A 17,933-nucleotide genomic window follows, 5' to 3' on the forward strand; every position below is an offset into this window, starting at 1 on the left:
CTATCATCAGTCCTAGCACTTTCTGAAGAGCCTTGGTTGGTCAGCCCTTCCTCCATTATGGATGTGAGGGAAGGAGTAGGATCCCCACACACCAAATAAGACACCCCAAAACTCAGCAACAGCAACATTTAATATCCTGGTTCTGCTACGCTGTCTTCACCGGTAGTGGAATTGCAATTATTGATACAAAGAACAGATGGTGTTTTCCTTTCGGACGCCATCCTTTCTGAGGCCTATTGAGATGCACCGGGAGCTGACCAGCGTGCTGAACCTTCAGATTCACTGAAAAACAAACTAGAGGCAGCCAGCCACGTTTGGACCAAAGACTATTCACAGGCTTGTGACCGACCTCCACCTCAGCTTGCGCATGCATACATTTTCTAATTCCCTTATTATCCGAACTTTGTAAATGTGTAGCATGACTTTAAGTTTTATATCACGACTGGTGCTCTCGTCTTTCTCTTCTACTATGAGTTTTACTATAAACTTTCCGGCAAATTTGATTAAATATGTGAATGAACTCAAAACAAAATGTAGCTGTACATCACTCCAAAAATTCTTCTTCATTTTTGAATTAAGTAATATACACACCGATAGTATTTGGCTTTACCACACTTCAAGGATACAACTTTTATGGCCATTACACATTCTTTATCCATTTACAAATTTGAAATTGAACAGTGTGAAAACTGCTACAATTTATCACTACTCTTAAACTCTTCTGAGGAAAGAACATATGTTAGAATAATTGTTTACCAGTCCCCTGAATAGAAAAACATGGAAGACCAGTGAGTGGATCAACAACTTTTAGTCAGCATTTTTGCTAATGAACTGTTCTAAGTGCTGATGGAACATTTAGAAGATTCTCTCAAGAGTATTTTCTCCTTTGGGAAATATAGAGTAAACATATAAAGAAGCATGGCATAATTTATTTCAAACAAAATGTTAACAAATCCAGGTTTCTAAACGATAAAAGTTTCTCATGAATATAGCAACTTGGACTACAGGGAACCATGTTATCAAACAGGAAAGTAAAACAAGAAGAAATATAAAGGGGAGGTATTGCAGACTGAAATGGCGATTTAGAGAGATATGATGTCACAATACAGAGGAAGTAAAAGAAGAGTTTTGTACAGTCTCCCAATGGCTGAGTGACTAGAAAAGTGAAAGTTGAAGTATAATCCATTGTCCATACAGAGTGACTGTGTTTAGCATATGAAGAGATTATTTAATTAGGGTAATGGAAGTGATTTGGGGAGGGTGTGCTGGGAGGCCAGAGACCATATATTGATCACGTATGTCTTCCCTGTACCAGTTAAAATATTTAATTATCACACAGTGAAATCAGAGTGATGTAAATTCTGTCTGAATATCCATTTGGAGTTTATAAAATGATGTAATAGGGCTTTTCTTGGTTTTATGTTTTTCAGATTCTTTCGAGATTGTTTTTTTTTGTGGGGGGTTGTTTTTTTTTAAATAGTGTTTATTGTATAAACTCAGTATTCACCCTTTATTAAAGATATGAATTCACAATTTGGATAGTATATAAAACATTGCTTAGCTAAACCTGACACACCAAAAGATCAGAGGCTTAGGATGGATCCAAGACATACCTCAGTTAAAGGTTAGTTCTCAAACATATTATAACTTCAAGAGAGCTACAGACAAGATGTGCCCACCAGAACTCCTCAGTTGATCTAGGGATCAAAGATTTCCTATATGAACATTCTGACGAACAAGGAATAGGAGGAAGAACTTAGAACTCAGCCAAAGCCTCTCAAGTTCTGTCTGTCCACTTTGCAATATCTCAGTTTATATAATAATATGATTCTACTGAAAATGCTAATGCAGTCATGTAATATCATACTCAAAGAAGCCATGTCAGCAGTACACATTTTTTGCCTCATATATTGTTTGGCTTTGTAGGAAATTTGGGTAACCTTAAAGTGATAGAATAACTTTTAGTAAGCACTGTGGAAAGATTTAATCAGGAAAGCAGGAGTTGTAGCATTGAATTTAGTGATCTCATCCACAGAATAAAGTCTAGAGTAAATGAAATTAAGAGAGACACTAAACTAGGAGTTTGTAATATATGTCTTAAAGACCTCCATTCTTCTCTGAAGTATTTGTCAAGTATTGGCCACACATTAAGAGATGTTTTAGGTAAAAGGAATCATTTCTTTATGTGGCTGATAAAACATATTTCAAGTAAAAACTGGTTTTAATTCCCATTTTGGTGTCATGTGGTTTTGTTATCTTGTGGTTTTGAATTTTTTTAAAGAAATATTAATTTTGTTTTTAGACACAGCCATCTTGCTGAATCAATAGTTGTTTTTTTTTAAATTTTAAAGTGCATAATTGCACAAAAGATCTGAAGGTTGATTCATTCAAATCTGTGGTATGCCTGAGGTCAAGCTAAATGTGTAGGTTCTCAACTCAGGTGATTCTGTCTCTGATACTTATTAGTATGGTTATCCTGAGCAAATGAATGATTTGGACTCAGTGGGGATGCCAGTATTTACTTCCCTTGAAATGAGAAACTTAGGTGATAAATATCTATATATATATATCATATATATATATATCTCTTAGGTATATATATATGATATTTATCATATATATGATAGATACCTTATATATAAATATTTTTTCAAGAAGTGAAAGAAAGCTTTGCAATAAATAAGGAGGTAGAATTGGACATAAAAAAATTGAAAGGGAGAATAAAGTAGGATATAATGAAAAATAGCAGATCCTAAATTACAGAAGGTTTGATCTTTTATGTAATTGGACCCCTACCTTGTCTTAAGTGCATCTGAGGATTTAGAAAATAACCTACTTTGTTTCTGAAGTTATCTTTCACCCTAACTCCTTATCACACAATAATTCTCTTTGTGAGGAGATGGTGACATGCTCTCATTGGGCACTAACCAGTCATACATAATGATTTACCATAAGAACCAAAGGTTTCTATAAGAACTAGGTAGGGCTTGCATTGTAATAGATTGTGATATGTTTCTCTCTCTCCTTCTTTCCTTCTCTCCATTCCTCTCTGTCTCTGTTTCTCTCTCTCTCTCTCTCTCTCTCTCTCTCTCTCTGTGTGTGTGTGTGTGTGTGTGTGTGTTGGGGAATGTTGTAGAATATTGTTGCTGTGAAGAGATACCTTGACCTTGGAAACTCTTATAAAGAAAAGCATTTAGTTGGGGCTGGTTGAGATGTTTAGGCTATTATCAACATGGTGGGAAGCATGGTGCTGGAGAAGGAAGCAAGATCAACATGGAACAGCAATAGAGTGAGCCACTGGTCTTGGCTTGGTCATTTGAATTCCCAAACCCACCCCAGTGACACACTTTCTCCAACAAGGCCACACCTTCTTCAACAAGACCACACCTCCTAATGCTATCCCCTAAGCATTCGAAATATGTGTCCATGGGGACCATTCTTATTCAAAAGACCACAAAGTGTGTGTGTGTTTTCTTATTCATGTGACGTAGAAACCAGAGGTCAACATTGGTTGCCTTGCTCTATAGCTCTCCACCTTATTGTTTTCCATAAGATTTTTTTTATTAATCACAGTTTATTCACTTTGTATCCCCCCATAAGCCCCTCCCTCCTCCCCTCCCAGCCCTACCCTCCCTTCCCGTTCTTCTCGATTGCCCCTCCCCAAGTCCACTGATGGGGAGGTCCTCCTCTCCTTCCTTCTGATCTTAATCTATCAGATATCATCAGGAGTGGCTGCATTGTCATCTTCTGTGGCCTGGTAAGGCTGCTCTTCCATCAGGGGGAGGTGATCAAAGAACAGGCCTATCAGATTATGTCAGAGGCAGTCCTTCTTCCCATTACTATGTAACCTACTTGGATACTACACTGTCATGAACTATCTGTGCAGGGGTTCTAGGTTATCTCCATGCATGTTCCTTCCATAGGATTTTTAATTGAGCTTGGATCTTGCTGGCCAGCAAGCCACTGTTCTCTTTGTGTCTCCACATCCAGAATGCTGGTGTTATAGGTGTATGCTACCACATGTGGATTTTATGTTGGTGCCGAGGGTCAAAACTCAGCAAAGACTACACAACTGAACCATCTCCCAGAATCATAATTTGTTATGTTTCAGTCAGCTACTTAAAGGCATACACGCTTATTCTTTCATTGTCATTTATATCATATAAATCTAAGGAGAGATACAGAAAGAAAAATTGTACATAAAGATCACAATGCCATTATGATAAAGCTGAGACAAAGTTCTATGTTCCCCAATATAGAACTCTGATAATGCTGGAGTAAACTGCAATTTAGGCTTTGTGTTTGAGCAGAATCTCTACCTTCAAATGCCAGAGTTTGTATTTTGATATGCAATCATCCTCTAATCAGTTACAAGGTATAAAAAACTGAAGTAACAATGAGCACAATTACCTGCAAAAATGAGTCAGAAAGGCTTGTTCAATGGGTGCAGGTCTAGAATTCACTTAACCCAATGATACAGAGGAAAAGAATGGAGGAGTGCTAGAACATATGGGTGATGAATTAGTTACTTTCTCACCACTATAGTTAAATGAAAGCAATTCAGATAACAGAGGGATATAGTCTATCCTGGTGGGAAAGGCATGGTGTCAGGAGCAAGAGCCTGGTTTGAATATTTGTTGCGTCCAGTCCAGTCAGGAAGCAGAGAGTGAATAGAAAGTGGGGCTGAGCTATACGGCCATAAGATGGCTCCCATTGCCTCACTTCCTCAAGGGAGGCTGCACTTCCTCAAGCTTTCACAACCTCCCACACGCAGCATCACTAGCGTTGGACCAAGTGTTCAAACGTGTGACCCTATGGGCATAGTTCACATTCAAACTAAGAGGTGGCAAAACTTTGCAACAGGAGATTCTTCTGCTCATGAACACCTTACCTGGCAGCTTCTCCTGGGAGGCTTGGTTGTATTCCTATCCTCTTGAGGAGGAAGAAATAAGAGGGCAGACTAAAGGAAAATATTAATTTCCCTCACCAATGACTAGGTCCCTAACTACACATATTATAAATGACAAGAGGAAATTCATACAGATTTAAGCAACATAAGTTCTATGTGACACTGGAGCTTTCAAAAATTAAGATACAAACAAACACCTGTATATTCATCTTTGGGTTTGATGAAGTTCTGGCAATCATATAGAAGAATCTTGAACAAAAGGGTCTGATCTGATGGCGGTAAGCTGGAGGAAACTTGACAAGGCCTGTTGGCTTATCTTTCATAGTGTTCCTTTATCAGTAAGTGCAGGGACAATCCTGAGGACTCATCTTCACAGGCAAAGTGAAGGTGAAGTCATCTGCATTAGAGGAAATTGAAAGAATTCCAGTTAGATATATAGCTTGATCTCAGAGGTATGACAAAGCCTAGGGGATGCCCTCCTGCTTCTATTTTCTTCAAACTCAGAGAACAAGTAGTCCTTCACTTTCTTCAGTGACATCACTGTCCTCCAACAGACTCAGACTCTTCACCCCTGATGGTTCTGCAGCCAGAGATCTGGAAGGTTCTCTGCTTTTTTCTCACAATAGGAGATTTATCCCCCTCTCTGCAGTATTTGTTTACAATGCTGGCTCCTTTCTTAACAATGTCTTTGAAGGGCAGGACAGCTAAGATGTGGGTTAGAGCACAGCCTCGCAGACACAGGGATGTTGTACGTAACTCTATTTTAGCCCAAATGACATGCCCAGGCCCCAGGAATTTGTAAGGGAAAGGCAATATTGTTCACTAGGAGCAAAGCAAAAACATTTGATTCCTAAAGAAGAAGACCATTGGGGAGTTCCAGCCAAGACTAGGCTCTGAAGACAAACATTATAGCTCCGGCACAAGTCTTTCAGGGACCAAGTGGGGTTTTCTTTGTTTTATTTTGTTCTTTACACATTTAATACCTGTTTCTTTTTGGCTTACCCTCACAGGTTAATCTCCTTTTACATTTTTGGAAGATACCAGAGTAAGGAAGAGACTGGAGTACATTGGGGCAATGACAAACAGACTAGAATTGCTGAGCAGGACTCTCAGCAGAATCCTTAGAGGATATCTCAGAGTTTCTACTGCTGACATAAACACCATGACCAAAAGTAAGTTGGGGAGCAAAGGGTTTATTTCAGCCTACAACTCTCAGGTCATACTTCATCACTGAGGTAAGTCAGGGCAGGAACCTAAGCAGCAGGAGCTGAAGCAGAAGTGATGGAGAGGCATTGCCTGCTTCCTATGGCTTGCTCAGGCTGATTTCTTACACACTCTAAGACAACCTGCCTTGGAGTGGCACTGCACAGGGTGGGCTGTGCCCTTGGGCCTTCTCACATCAATCATTAATCAGGAAAATCTTCAACAGCCTTGCCCACACCAAAATCTGATGGTAACATTTTCTCAGTTGAGATTCCTTTTCCCAGATGACTGTAGTTTGTGTTAAGCTGATGACAACCCAACCAGAAAAGGATATATTTGAACAGGCATGTCAAGTGTCACATAGATTTTCCACCTTTTTTCTCACAGGGTTTACTTGATGGCATAAAGGATATACGCACAAACTTTGCTTGGCTGGTGACTATCAATCTGTGTTTCCAGGATTTCATCATAATAAAAGCAATAGGTGTCAGATGATAGTCTATACTCAAAGTCAACTCACAGTGAATGTCTGTGAAAGTTAAGCTAAAGTCATAAAAGCCCCCGCCTTGCAAAGCTGCTTACACTGTCCAGCAACACAAGCGACCTGTGGGTCACTAAGCCATTTGTATGGTCAGGATTTTAAACAGTACATTTTCCATACAATAACTAGTATGATTTGGTTCCTGAAGAGAGTGTCTGGAGAGGGGAAAAAAAAACAACTGGATGTGTCATAATAACTTCAGGCAATTGGTTGAGTAACCAATTCAGATACAGTACTCATTTTTTCCCCCCATCAATATATATGCATGACATCTGGTGATGACATAGGTTGCCTGGGAATGACTTCGTTACAAAAGAACCTCATCCCTTAGTTGTTTAGGACAAATGAGTCTTGGTGCCTTGTGACATTTTATAAGATCGGTGATTAAAAAAAAAGGACGAATGTTCAAACTGTACCCAAGCTGATGATAAAATGTGTATGACTTTAAAACCGATTTCCCATGGCTGCAAAAATGGCTTGGAGGTTAAGGTTAATGCTCACCCAGAGGGCTGGAGTTCATTTCCCAGAACTTCAGACAGCTCACAAACACCTGAAACTCTAGCTTCAAGGGATCCAACACCCCCTTCTGGACTGTTCGGGCACCTGCACACACATGCACATACACACATGTGAACACACACAATTTGATGATAATGATGATGATGAAAAATTAATTTCCCATAGTAATAACTAATTGTAAAATTAAAAAGAAATTGGAATCTATTAATAATTTGAATTTGCCTTTAAATTTGCTCAGGGAGCCCGATGTCTCAGTGATAAAGGCAAAGTTTGGACACTTAATAGCTGTCCTTACATTCTACAGTTACGGATACAGTCCCGCTGTTAAATATTTCACTGGTCTTCACAGTTAACTCTGCTAGTGTGTTGTTTGTATAGTTAATTACTTCTTAAAAACTTAATGTGTGTGGATGTTTTGACTCCTTATGTCTGTACATGGGCAGATCTAGGACATGGAGGTCAGCAGAGGTTGTCGGATCTCCTGAAACTGGAATTACAGATGCTTGTGAGCCACCACGCAGGTCCGGGTAATCAAACCTGGGTGCTCTGGAAGAGCAGCAGTGCTCTTAACCACTGAGCCATCTCTGCAGCCACTATTTCCTTACTTTGTATATTGAGCTTTAAGTTTTACAGACAACTCTGTGAGTAAATATTGTCCAGGCACCCTTTTAAAAATTAATTTAGTTATTCTTAGAAAGAAAAATTCCATTTAAACAAAGATTATAAAACACCAAATATGGGGCTGGAAGGATGGCTCAGTAATACTGCTCTTATGGAGGATCTCACTTTTTTCCCCACCATCCATGTAGGAACTCTCACAACCGCCTGTAACTCTAGCCCCAGGAATTTGACAACTCTTCTGGCATCTGTAGGAACCCACTCTCACATGCATGCATGCACACGCACACTCTTTTAACAAAAGCTACGGGCAGACGGCAATAGTGGAGAATTCCCCTTTCAGTGTACTAGGGGAAGGGGATGGAGGAAGAGGGAGGGACAGTAGGACTGGGGGAGTTGAGTGGGGCTTCTGTAGGGATATCTAATGAGTAAATTGTAAATAAAAAATAAAAATTAAAAAGCTAAAAACATTTAAAGAATTTAAAATACTATTACATAAAGTGTATAAATTATAACCTTGGAATCATACATATTTGGCTTCAAATTCTGTCTTACTGGATATATGACCTTTCATGTTTTCAATCTTGAAATAAAAAACACAATGGATAGGTTTCTGGTGAAGACATGCTGCTTCACTAATGCGTGTGTGTATGTAACACGTATGTAATATATATATATATATATATATATATATATATATATATATATATATATATCATACGTGTATAATATCTGGTATATATTCAGGAAATAGAAACCATTAAGAATATTATGCCTGAGTTTGTGCCCCACTGAGTAAGAGAGCTACAAAAGGAGATATATCCAAGTTGTGCCTTCTGCAATATGTCAGTTCATATTGGAGAATCCTTTGCAAACAAACATTCCACTTTGTTATTAAGAATTTAACCTTTCACCCCTAGAGAAAGAGAGAGAGAGAGAGAGAGAGAGAGAGAGAGAGAGATTTATTAGAGACAACTTATAAAAGCATATGAAGTTATCATCATAGATTCAATCAAAATTCATCTCAGGAAGAACTTATTTACCAGTTAGCCACAAAAGAAGATGATATCACCAGGCTTGCAGAGAGGGTTACATCCCTGATAGGAGAGAAAGAAAGAAGAGGCCATTCAAACACTGGTTTTTGAGGGCTCAGCTAAATAGTTTTCAGAAAGAGCTCCCAGCAGCTTGTATTTACATAACAAAAAGATTCCCCCACCTTCTTATAGTCTTATTTGCAGACCCCAAGCAGAATATTTATTAAGTCTAGATGCAATTAAACCTTTTGTGAACTACGTGTTTGATCATGAATAGGGGTGAGTCAGGAAGTCTGTGAGCTGAAACATAAAGCCATTAAGCATTCCATCTTATATTTAGCAATGACATGCAAATGACAAAAAAGAGAAGCTTTTGAGGGAAGATGGAGTTTCCCATTGAGTGTGCTCATTGCTAATCTTGGTCTCTTTGTTTATTGTTCTCATTAATTTGGCTAACTAACTCATGCTGATGTTGGAAGATCTGCTTCTAAAATGATGATGACAAAGGTAGTCCCGCTCTAACCTAATCTGTCTAGATTCTGAGAGCACTTTCATATGAAAGGAAAATAGAGTGAGCCCACAAATGGTGTATGCTTCATTAGCATAACAAAAGCTATGTTTTAGATTACTACAGGAATATGCTATAAAGTCTAAGCTTTTTCCTTCCACTTCAGCACATTGAAAGGAAGTCTACTCTCACCTTTTATTATGCCTCTGAACTAGAAATTTCTTTAATGTTGTCTATATTTAGGCTTATCTCAAAAGGTGTTTCTTAACGATTTCCCCAAGCTGGAGTGCTAAAGGGGTGTGGACCAAACATTCTCTTTTAACCAAAAAGAATGGCTTAAACTAACCAAATAATTTACTTATAAACTACAAGAAAATCTTGGGAAGTGATGATGCACTTGAGTGATTTGTGAGAATGACAAAATTTCCTATTGCAGCAATTTTTATGAATTAAAAAATTTTAACATAACTCTCTTGTCTACCTGACCCTATTTTGCTTTGTAAAAGCAAAATATATCAACTGAAGAGAAATAGGGAAGGAAAACAATAATCTATGTTTTCATGTTCAGGGATTATTTGATTCCCTGGTAGGCTTGTCTTGCTTACTTATAATCATACCAAAATATTCATAATTTAAAAATTGGCAGGAAATGAAGAAACAATCCTTCTGTCCCTGTTGGAACATATCACTGAGTTGGGATTTTCTCCTCCCTTAGAGAATCCTTTAAGCACGTGCCAATTTCAAAGTCTGAGGGATGCAAAGTGGCAAGAATTGTATGAGAGACTGCAAGGCAAGCCAAGAGATCTTGCATATGTACCCTGAAAGTGCACCCTGAGACTTCAAAAGCATTTCAGTTCTAGTAATTTAATGTCGACATGTTTTTAACTCTTAAAAGTAATGACACATGGATGAGTTTGGCTTTGTGAGGAAGGGGCTCTGATATTTTACCATTTTTAGCACATGTGTGGGAATTGTTGAATAACTCTACACTTCACAATTCAGTTATCCATTGGTTGATTTAGCAGACAAGCCCTGAGCTTCCAGTATATTACTGGCTTCTGTGATAAACCCTGGAAAAGCAAGTGGAATGAGTGAGCCAGTTGTCTGCTTCTGAGTAGCTTGCAGTCTGGTAGAGAATATAGACAATAAGATGATAAAGGCAACAGCCTGTGGAATGCTCAAGGAGAGAGCTGTGTCTTGGGTGTCATGGGATCCCCCCCTGGGGGTGGTGTTCCTTAAATGGCACTGTGAAGCAGAATGAGGAAGCAGAGAAGCATGCTGACAGTGGACTAGAATCCACCTTGTCTCAAAAGGGAAAGGGCCAAGGAAGGGAATCTGGATGGGGTGGGATTGGAGTTGGGGGGATGGGTAGGGGTAAGGCTGTCAGTTCTTGCTTAAGTAATGCTTTGTGATCCTGCTGAAAGCATTTGAAGTTGAAACCTTTTCTACAGAATGAAAACAGAGGAGATTTTCTAGGCAGCAACACTTGGGAACTCCGCAGAATGGTCCATGGAAGAGTTTTCTCAGCTTCTGGAAGCAGATAGATCTAGCCTCAAGCCATAGTTTTCCAGACCACATAGATTTACTCCCATCTGCTTCTTCATTCAAATTTAGCTTAAACTTTGTTAACCTTATCAAGCCTACGTTTAAATAACCTTCAACATGCCCCTCACGTGGGAGAAACAGTAGAGAAAGCCAAAGGTGCTGATAGTTAAAGTGATGATGAGACATGGCATATAGGGTGAAGGTGCCTGCTTACCCTAGGCAGACATTAAGTGCCAGAGATGGCTGAATTTGTCAGTTAGTCTGCACCAGTCAGGGCTGCACTGACACTAAAAATTCCCTGTGAGCTTCTGCAAGGGACGTGTTGGATGCCATTTACATTTGTGCTTTCCTACTGCAAGTGACCCTCAGCCACTGTGGTGAAGGCCTAAGCAGACCACAAAAGAGGGCTCAGGAAGAACTTTTCCTGCCTAAGTGCATATGCTGTGCCATGCCCTTCTGCTCTCATTTTTGAGCACCTTTGCTACTGTCTGTAGCTAATGAGGCTCCAACGTGCTGGTGACAGATTTATAATTTCTCACTGGGGTTTGAGGGGGAAGTAAACAAAATCTCCATTTGGCTCTTCTCCTTTGAGAATGCAAACATGGAGCTTTATGCATTTCCTTTCATTTTTATTCCAACAAGTGCCATAGTCTTCATTTGAACCCAGACTCTTAGACATGTCAGTAATTTCAGAGCCAATGAATTTAAAAATGCTATCTAGCAGGTAGTCCATGTCATTAAAATTACTATCATTGAAAAATTTAAATTTAAATCTCTTTGCCACAAGAACCTGCATCCAAGTCCTGGCCATAAGGTTCCTGGTCCACACATGTGAGTTACTTCATTTCAGAATTGACTTTTCTTGTTGGTCCCATGTTCCATGGGATTCTCCCAAGGATGAAGTGGTGAGGCTTATGAAATGCAATTGCTAAAGTGTGTCAACATAATCATTGGCTGTTTTCCCATATGCTTTAAAAATATAGCCACTGCTATTACGGGTATAGCTAGGATTCCTTTTTTTTTTGGTTTTGTTTTCCAGTGTACCTTGTTTCTCTTTGTGGCACCCAGGCATTGGATTTGGGACCTCAAATATGCTAGACAGGTACTTTACCATTGAGCAATACTTTGACTCCTATTCCTTCAATAATTCAATGAAATTACCATTCTAAAGGGGGTGAATCTTCAAACTTTTACTTTTCATTGCTATGACACAGAACTTGCTATATAAATAAGTTAAAGGAGAAGGATCTCATTTTGGCTTCTGAGATCATGGTCCATACTTTGTGATTTCCTAGATTATGTGCCTCTCATGTGATAGAATATCATGACAACAGAAGCATGCAACCTAGAAACACAGAGAACCAAACAGGAAAATGCAGTAGTGTGGTGGCTTTTCCTCCTGGCCCCAAGATCCCAGAATATAGCTAGACTCATTTTCTTGTTGTCTTGTAACTTAATTAACTCATTTACTCTAGTCTAAGTTCTGCCATGTGGCTGGTTACCTCTGCTCAGGTACTGCATTTGTGTCTTCCTCCATGTTTCTGGCTGAATCTTCCCAAGCCTGGCACTATCTCAGAATCCTCTTTGCCTACCAGATGTACCACCAACTATTCTAACTTTAGCTGTAGACCACAGGTTTCTTTTATTGACAGGCAATGTATCCATACATAAGCTATTCCTTCTACAGAAAGAGACAATTGAGGATACAGGCCTAAGACCATGCCATCAAAACCTATTACAGTTGCCTGGGAAGCCACTGAGGATAGATATCAGGGCTCTTCTGAAGCTCATTAATGTAAAACTATTTTCTTCTGGTTAAATGAATGAAAGCTATCTCTGGCCTTGGGTAGAGGCATGACGTTCGATTGTTCTTAAGAGTTAATTCAGCTGAGTCTGTCAGTCACCTAGCAAAGAGACAAGTTAATGTTTTAAGCCTTGCTAAGGAGATGGGATGAATAATTCTCCCCTACTGAGATAGTGTCCTTTCCAGAAGTCCCCTCCCTGCCCCCAGAGTCACTTGCAGAGCTTGCATCATAATTTTTCTGGGTTAGAAAAACCTAACTTTTTCTTTTCTTTCTTTGTATCTTTTCCAAAAGCTTCTCCCAGCACTCTTTTTCTGATGTCACTCCCTATCCTTTTGTCATGTGGCTTCTTTTTTTCTTTCTCTTTTTTTATTATTTTTATTAATTACAGTTTATTCACTTTGTATCCCTCTGTAACTCCCTCCCTCCTCCCCTCCCAATGCCACCCACCCTCCCTCTTCCCTTTCCCCTATACCCTTTCCCCAGTCTACTGGTAAGGGAGGTCTTGCTCCCCTTTCCTCTGATCCTAATCTATCAGGTCTCATCTGGAGCGGCTGCATTGTCTTTCTCTGTGGCATCTTACAAATGGTACGTGTTTCACCTTCCTTTTCTTCATCTCCATCTTCCTGGCTGCTGCCAAGATTTACAGTTTGTTTGCTCTTATGTTTTTTTCTCTTAAACTCTAATGAAGTGTCCTCAAGTTCCTTTTCAAGCCAGTTTTAAAATTCTTTTATTGAGGAGACTGTGAACCCATAAAAGGGAAACCTCAGTTTCTAATTAAGCCATACCCCTAAAGTTTTCAGCACCTCCTAGAATAGACTCACTGACTTAAGACCTAGGCTTGAATACACAGGTCTATGGGAGACATTTCATATTCACATCATACCAGTAGGGTCTTGAGAGACACTCTCTAATCTCAAGAACTTTACCATTTTCTACCTTTGCTTCCATGAGATTCTCACTAAGCATGGACAAATCTCATATTATCTGATCCCTGCAAACCTGTGGTTTAATATGTACCTATTTAATAGTATCAGACTCAGTATCATTGCCACCTTCTACTCTGTTCCTCATCATTCCTGAATTCCAGTTATAAAATCTTGAAGCAAGTTTTTCATTTTCACTCTGTCCCTCACAAGGGATATTATCTTCATACCTCAGTGAGCTGCTCTGGTCACAAAATGACTGCCATTCCTTTTACCAAAAATACATGTTATCGTCTTTAAGAAAATAAATGTCTCAGCAAACTACCATCTTGGGTAGAAGAAAAGACAATCAAAACTCCAACCTCCATAAAACAACATTAGCCATGGATTTCATCGGTGGGGCTGAGCTGAGCTCATGAAGGACCTCGGAGCTTCTGGAATTTTCAAGGTGAGACTCTCTCCAGCAACTACAAGGAAACACCTGTAATGAATTGGAGAGCGCAATGCCGAAGGAAAGCTGCACTGTTACTTTCCTTGTCATTTCCCTTCTCCGTGACATTTGAATGGCTCACCCTCATGAGGGACATCCTGCAGATCAGGAAAAGGCGGGTGCTGCAACAGGCCATGCTGTATTACTTGGCTGCAGCAACGCCCAATTGTGCCTTTCAAACTGAATGTGTGTCAAGAATGTCTGGAAAAATCTTTAAAGGTTTCTGGGTCCATTCTCTGAAAGTTGTATGTAATGAGTCTACAATACGATTTGAGACTATATTTTATCCAGTGCCTTCTTCAAGTGTTTCTTAGGGAAATATTGGTTCTCTGATACATAAATGGTGAAAGCGTCTGGTCCTGGAAGCATGTCTAAAAGAAATTGTCCTCTACATAGGTAAGAAAGAAAAAGAATTCTGTGTGAAAATTACAAATGGGGTTTTAATGGAGTGCCATTATTAGGAAGTCAAAAAGAGAAGATACCCAGGCCCAAGAAAATGACTGTTCATGCAGGCCAACCCACATTCAATCCTGAAGGCTTGTTTCTGTTACAGATTGGCTTTGTTGCACTTCCTTTGCTCAGCTTGGAATAATGTATGATTCTCCTTCCCCTGGGAGCATCTCCGTCCTCTTCCTAGTTGTCATTCTCAGCTTCTCTTGAGTTCCAGGTTCTGGTTTGATGGAAACAGGATGTAAGCACGCAGTGCATCTCTCCTGACAAAGTGATGGTTTGGGAACCTCAGTGGACTTGACCACGATCCCCAGTCAGGGAAGAAGGAGCTGCCCACCAAGGAGAGCTAGGAAACCCAGGCATGCCTGCCCATTCAGCAAAGGAGCCTCTGTGCTCTTTTGCTCAGCAAAGGAGTTCTCAGTGTCTTGGCCAGTGACCACCCAGTACACCAAGGGTCTCCTCTTTCTGTTTTAATCTATAGGGAAGTGAGTCAGAGCCCAGAAAAAATTCTTCTGGTTCAATGGAAGGTATATTTTCAGAAGAGAGAGCTATTTTTAAAAATCACTTTTATTAGTCTATTGATTCTAACCCCCCAAAATGGGTCAGCTCTCCTCCTACATAGCTGAAGGTATTTGTGAGAAGTTGTTAAATAAATTCAGTCACTAATTTGCTGCTTGAAGTCCTGACCTACTCTTATCCTCTACTGCGAATAAGAGATAATTCTGTTCTTAGCCTATTTTTCATTCACTGAAAATCTCTGACCTCTCCATCCCAGGTTAGACTGTCACAAGCCCCAGAGGGATTCTCAGACTGGATGTGTGGTTATTTTAAGATTTTAAATTACATAAGCAAGCCTCTTTTTTAGAATCCATTCCTAGGGTCAGCCCCACACAGGACATCCTTAAAATTGCTGCCACAAGCCTGTGAGCAGCTTTTGCCATTTGGTCTTTTCTGATTAGGGCTGCAGAGGCTGCTGCCATGGGAACCAGAGCAGGTCACTTGGCAGCTGCACTTCTCAGAGTCGCTGGGCGCAGCCCTTATAGCACCAAGGAAGAAGCAGAAAGAACATTCTGCTTTGGATATGAGGGACAGAACTCTAACTCAAATTGGCTGAAGCAAGTATGGTAATTTATTAGTTCTTATAATTCAAATACAGAAACGAAGATGAGACAAGGTCTAGCACTCATGTTTCTCTCTGTGCTGACTTTACCCTTGGTCTGACCTTCTTTATTTGACCTCACCTGACAACTCTGTATAGTAGTCTTTCTGTTAAAAAAAAAAAAAAGAAGTTTGGCCTCGCATCCTGAGTGTAACATTTTGGCTTTTTATGGTAGCCAACCATGCTTGGGGAGACTGGCCTGAATGGTCATGGCTGCATTACACTGTTGTGAGACTCTAATCTTGCATATATACCACAGGCAAACCAAGGTGACCAACACCAGAAGGCCTGCTAACGCTCCCATGCCTGCCCATTCCTTCAGATGATTCATGGCTGCAGCAATCCATGATGATAATCCTGTGGCTAGTCCTGCATCCACTCTGGTAGAATTTACCATGACAATGGCCACCCTCAGCTGCTCCATCGTAGTATTGAATTCTCCAGTCCAATTACCTAAAATATAGCTAGACAATTGTTTAGACAGATTTGCAGCACAGGGAAAATTCTCATGTTGTAAGCTAGTGACTCAAAGTCCAGCATACTTTCATTGACAGCCAAGTTGAGCGATTTGCCATAGGGTATCAATTTGCTCCTGCACGAGGTCAATCCTCTGATTGAACACCATCAAACCTCCTTTTAGTTGAGCATTAATTCCTTTTTGTACATCTAAGGCATGAGCTACATTGGCTAAAAGGTTATTCAGGGTCTGAGCAGTCTGCCCAGTATGACTCATGGCTAATGCCGTGGTGGTAGCTCCAACTGCCGCCAATGAGATGGCAGTAACAATGGCAGCTGTAATTCCAAAATCCCTTTTCTGTCTCAGGATGCGAGGCTAAGCACTACACTCAGGGTTAGCCGCTTTGGACCCAGAGAAGAGCATGTCTGATTGCATGCGGGTTGATGCCCCAGGTCCCGCCTCTGAGAAAAAGGTATCAGACGGGTCTGATGCTCTTTGGGTGGATGACACCTAAATGAACATCAGTACAAAGTTCCAATTTATTTCTAATATCAGAGATCAGACCTGTACTCTTGCCTGATGCGTCCAAAACAAAAAGGGGGAACTGTAGAGAGCTGCGTAATGCCGCGCCTGAAAGATGGAGCTGGTTTCCGCCTTCCACCTTCCCAATGGTGAGTGCTCTCTGTCACAAACAACTCCACATTTGGCTAAGGCTGAGGATCTGGCTTGCTTCCATGTATGTGGACCTATCTGCATTGCCCACATGGCATGCTGAGGTTGGCTACCCAGAGGCTATTTAAAGTGGGCTGGCTTTACCCAGGGTCAGATGATTGTTCAAGGTTCCTGAATAAATTGCATTGAAAAAAAAAAAAAAAGAAGTTTGAAAGACATATTCTTTCTTCCCAAAAGTTTTAATCTGAACTTTATTGCACTTAATTTGGACTAATGCCACTTTTGTTTGGTAGTTTAGCTAACGACATGCTGTGATCTAATTATACGCCATTCCTAGGAGCAGCATCACCCACTTAAGAGCAAGAACTAGGAGATGAAATGGTTCTCCCCAAAGTTGTGATTTTCATCCATTGAATAAATTTATTTTCTGTTTACTTTATTAGAGTATCTGGGGTTGGGCAACATAAGCAAAAGAGGACTATTTAGCTCATGATTCTTGTTTCTGCAAGTTCAAGGTCAAGCAATCTCACCTATAAGGAACTTGACTAAGTCAAATCATGGCAGCAAGCAGCCAAAGCATGAAGGTATTGCTTTATAACTGTCTGCTCCAGGAGCTGGAGATAGCGTTCCATGGGCAAAGGGCTTGCTGAGTGAGCATGCAGACCTGAGACTGGGTAACTCCAACACAGGGAGAGGAGAGGAGAAAGGTAGATATTGGAGGTTTGCTGGCCCGCCAGGCTAGCTGAAATGATGGGCTCCAGGTTCAATGATAGACCATGTCACCAAAAAAACAAGAAGGGTAGAATGTGATAGAGAAAGACACCCGATGTCAGCATTAACCTCCATGCATTCCTGGACAAGCATGCGCACAGAAACACATACCCCATCACCACCACCACCACCCTCTGCTCTAGTGATAATTGTTTTAGTCGTGTGAAAATAAATGACTCACTGATGGAGAGCTGACTCCTGCGAGGCAACATCAATGTGCTTCTAAGGCTCTGTTCTTGCTGTTCTCGAGTGCTGCACTGAAGAATCAAGGTTCTAACTAGGGAACTTTTGATAGAGTTCCCCATCTCATAGCATCTTTTGAAGAAGAG

Source organism: Meriones unguiculatus, chromosome 9, assembly GCF_030254825.1.
Source record: "Meriones unguiculatus strain TT.TT164.6M chromosome 9, Bangor_MerUng_6.1, whole genome shotgun sequence".
In the NCBI taxonomy this organism is placed as follows: Eukaryota; Metazoa; Chordata; class Mammalia; order Rodentia; family Muridae; genus Meriones; species Meriones unguiculatus.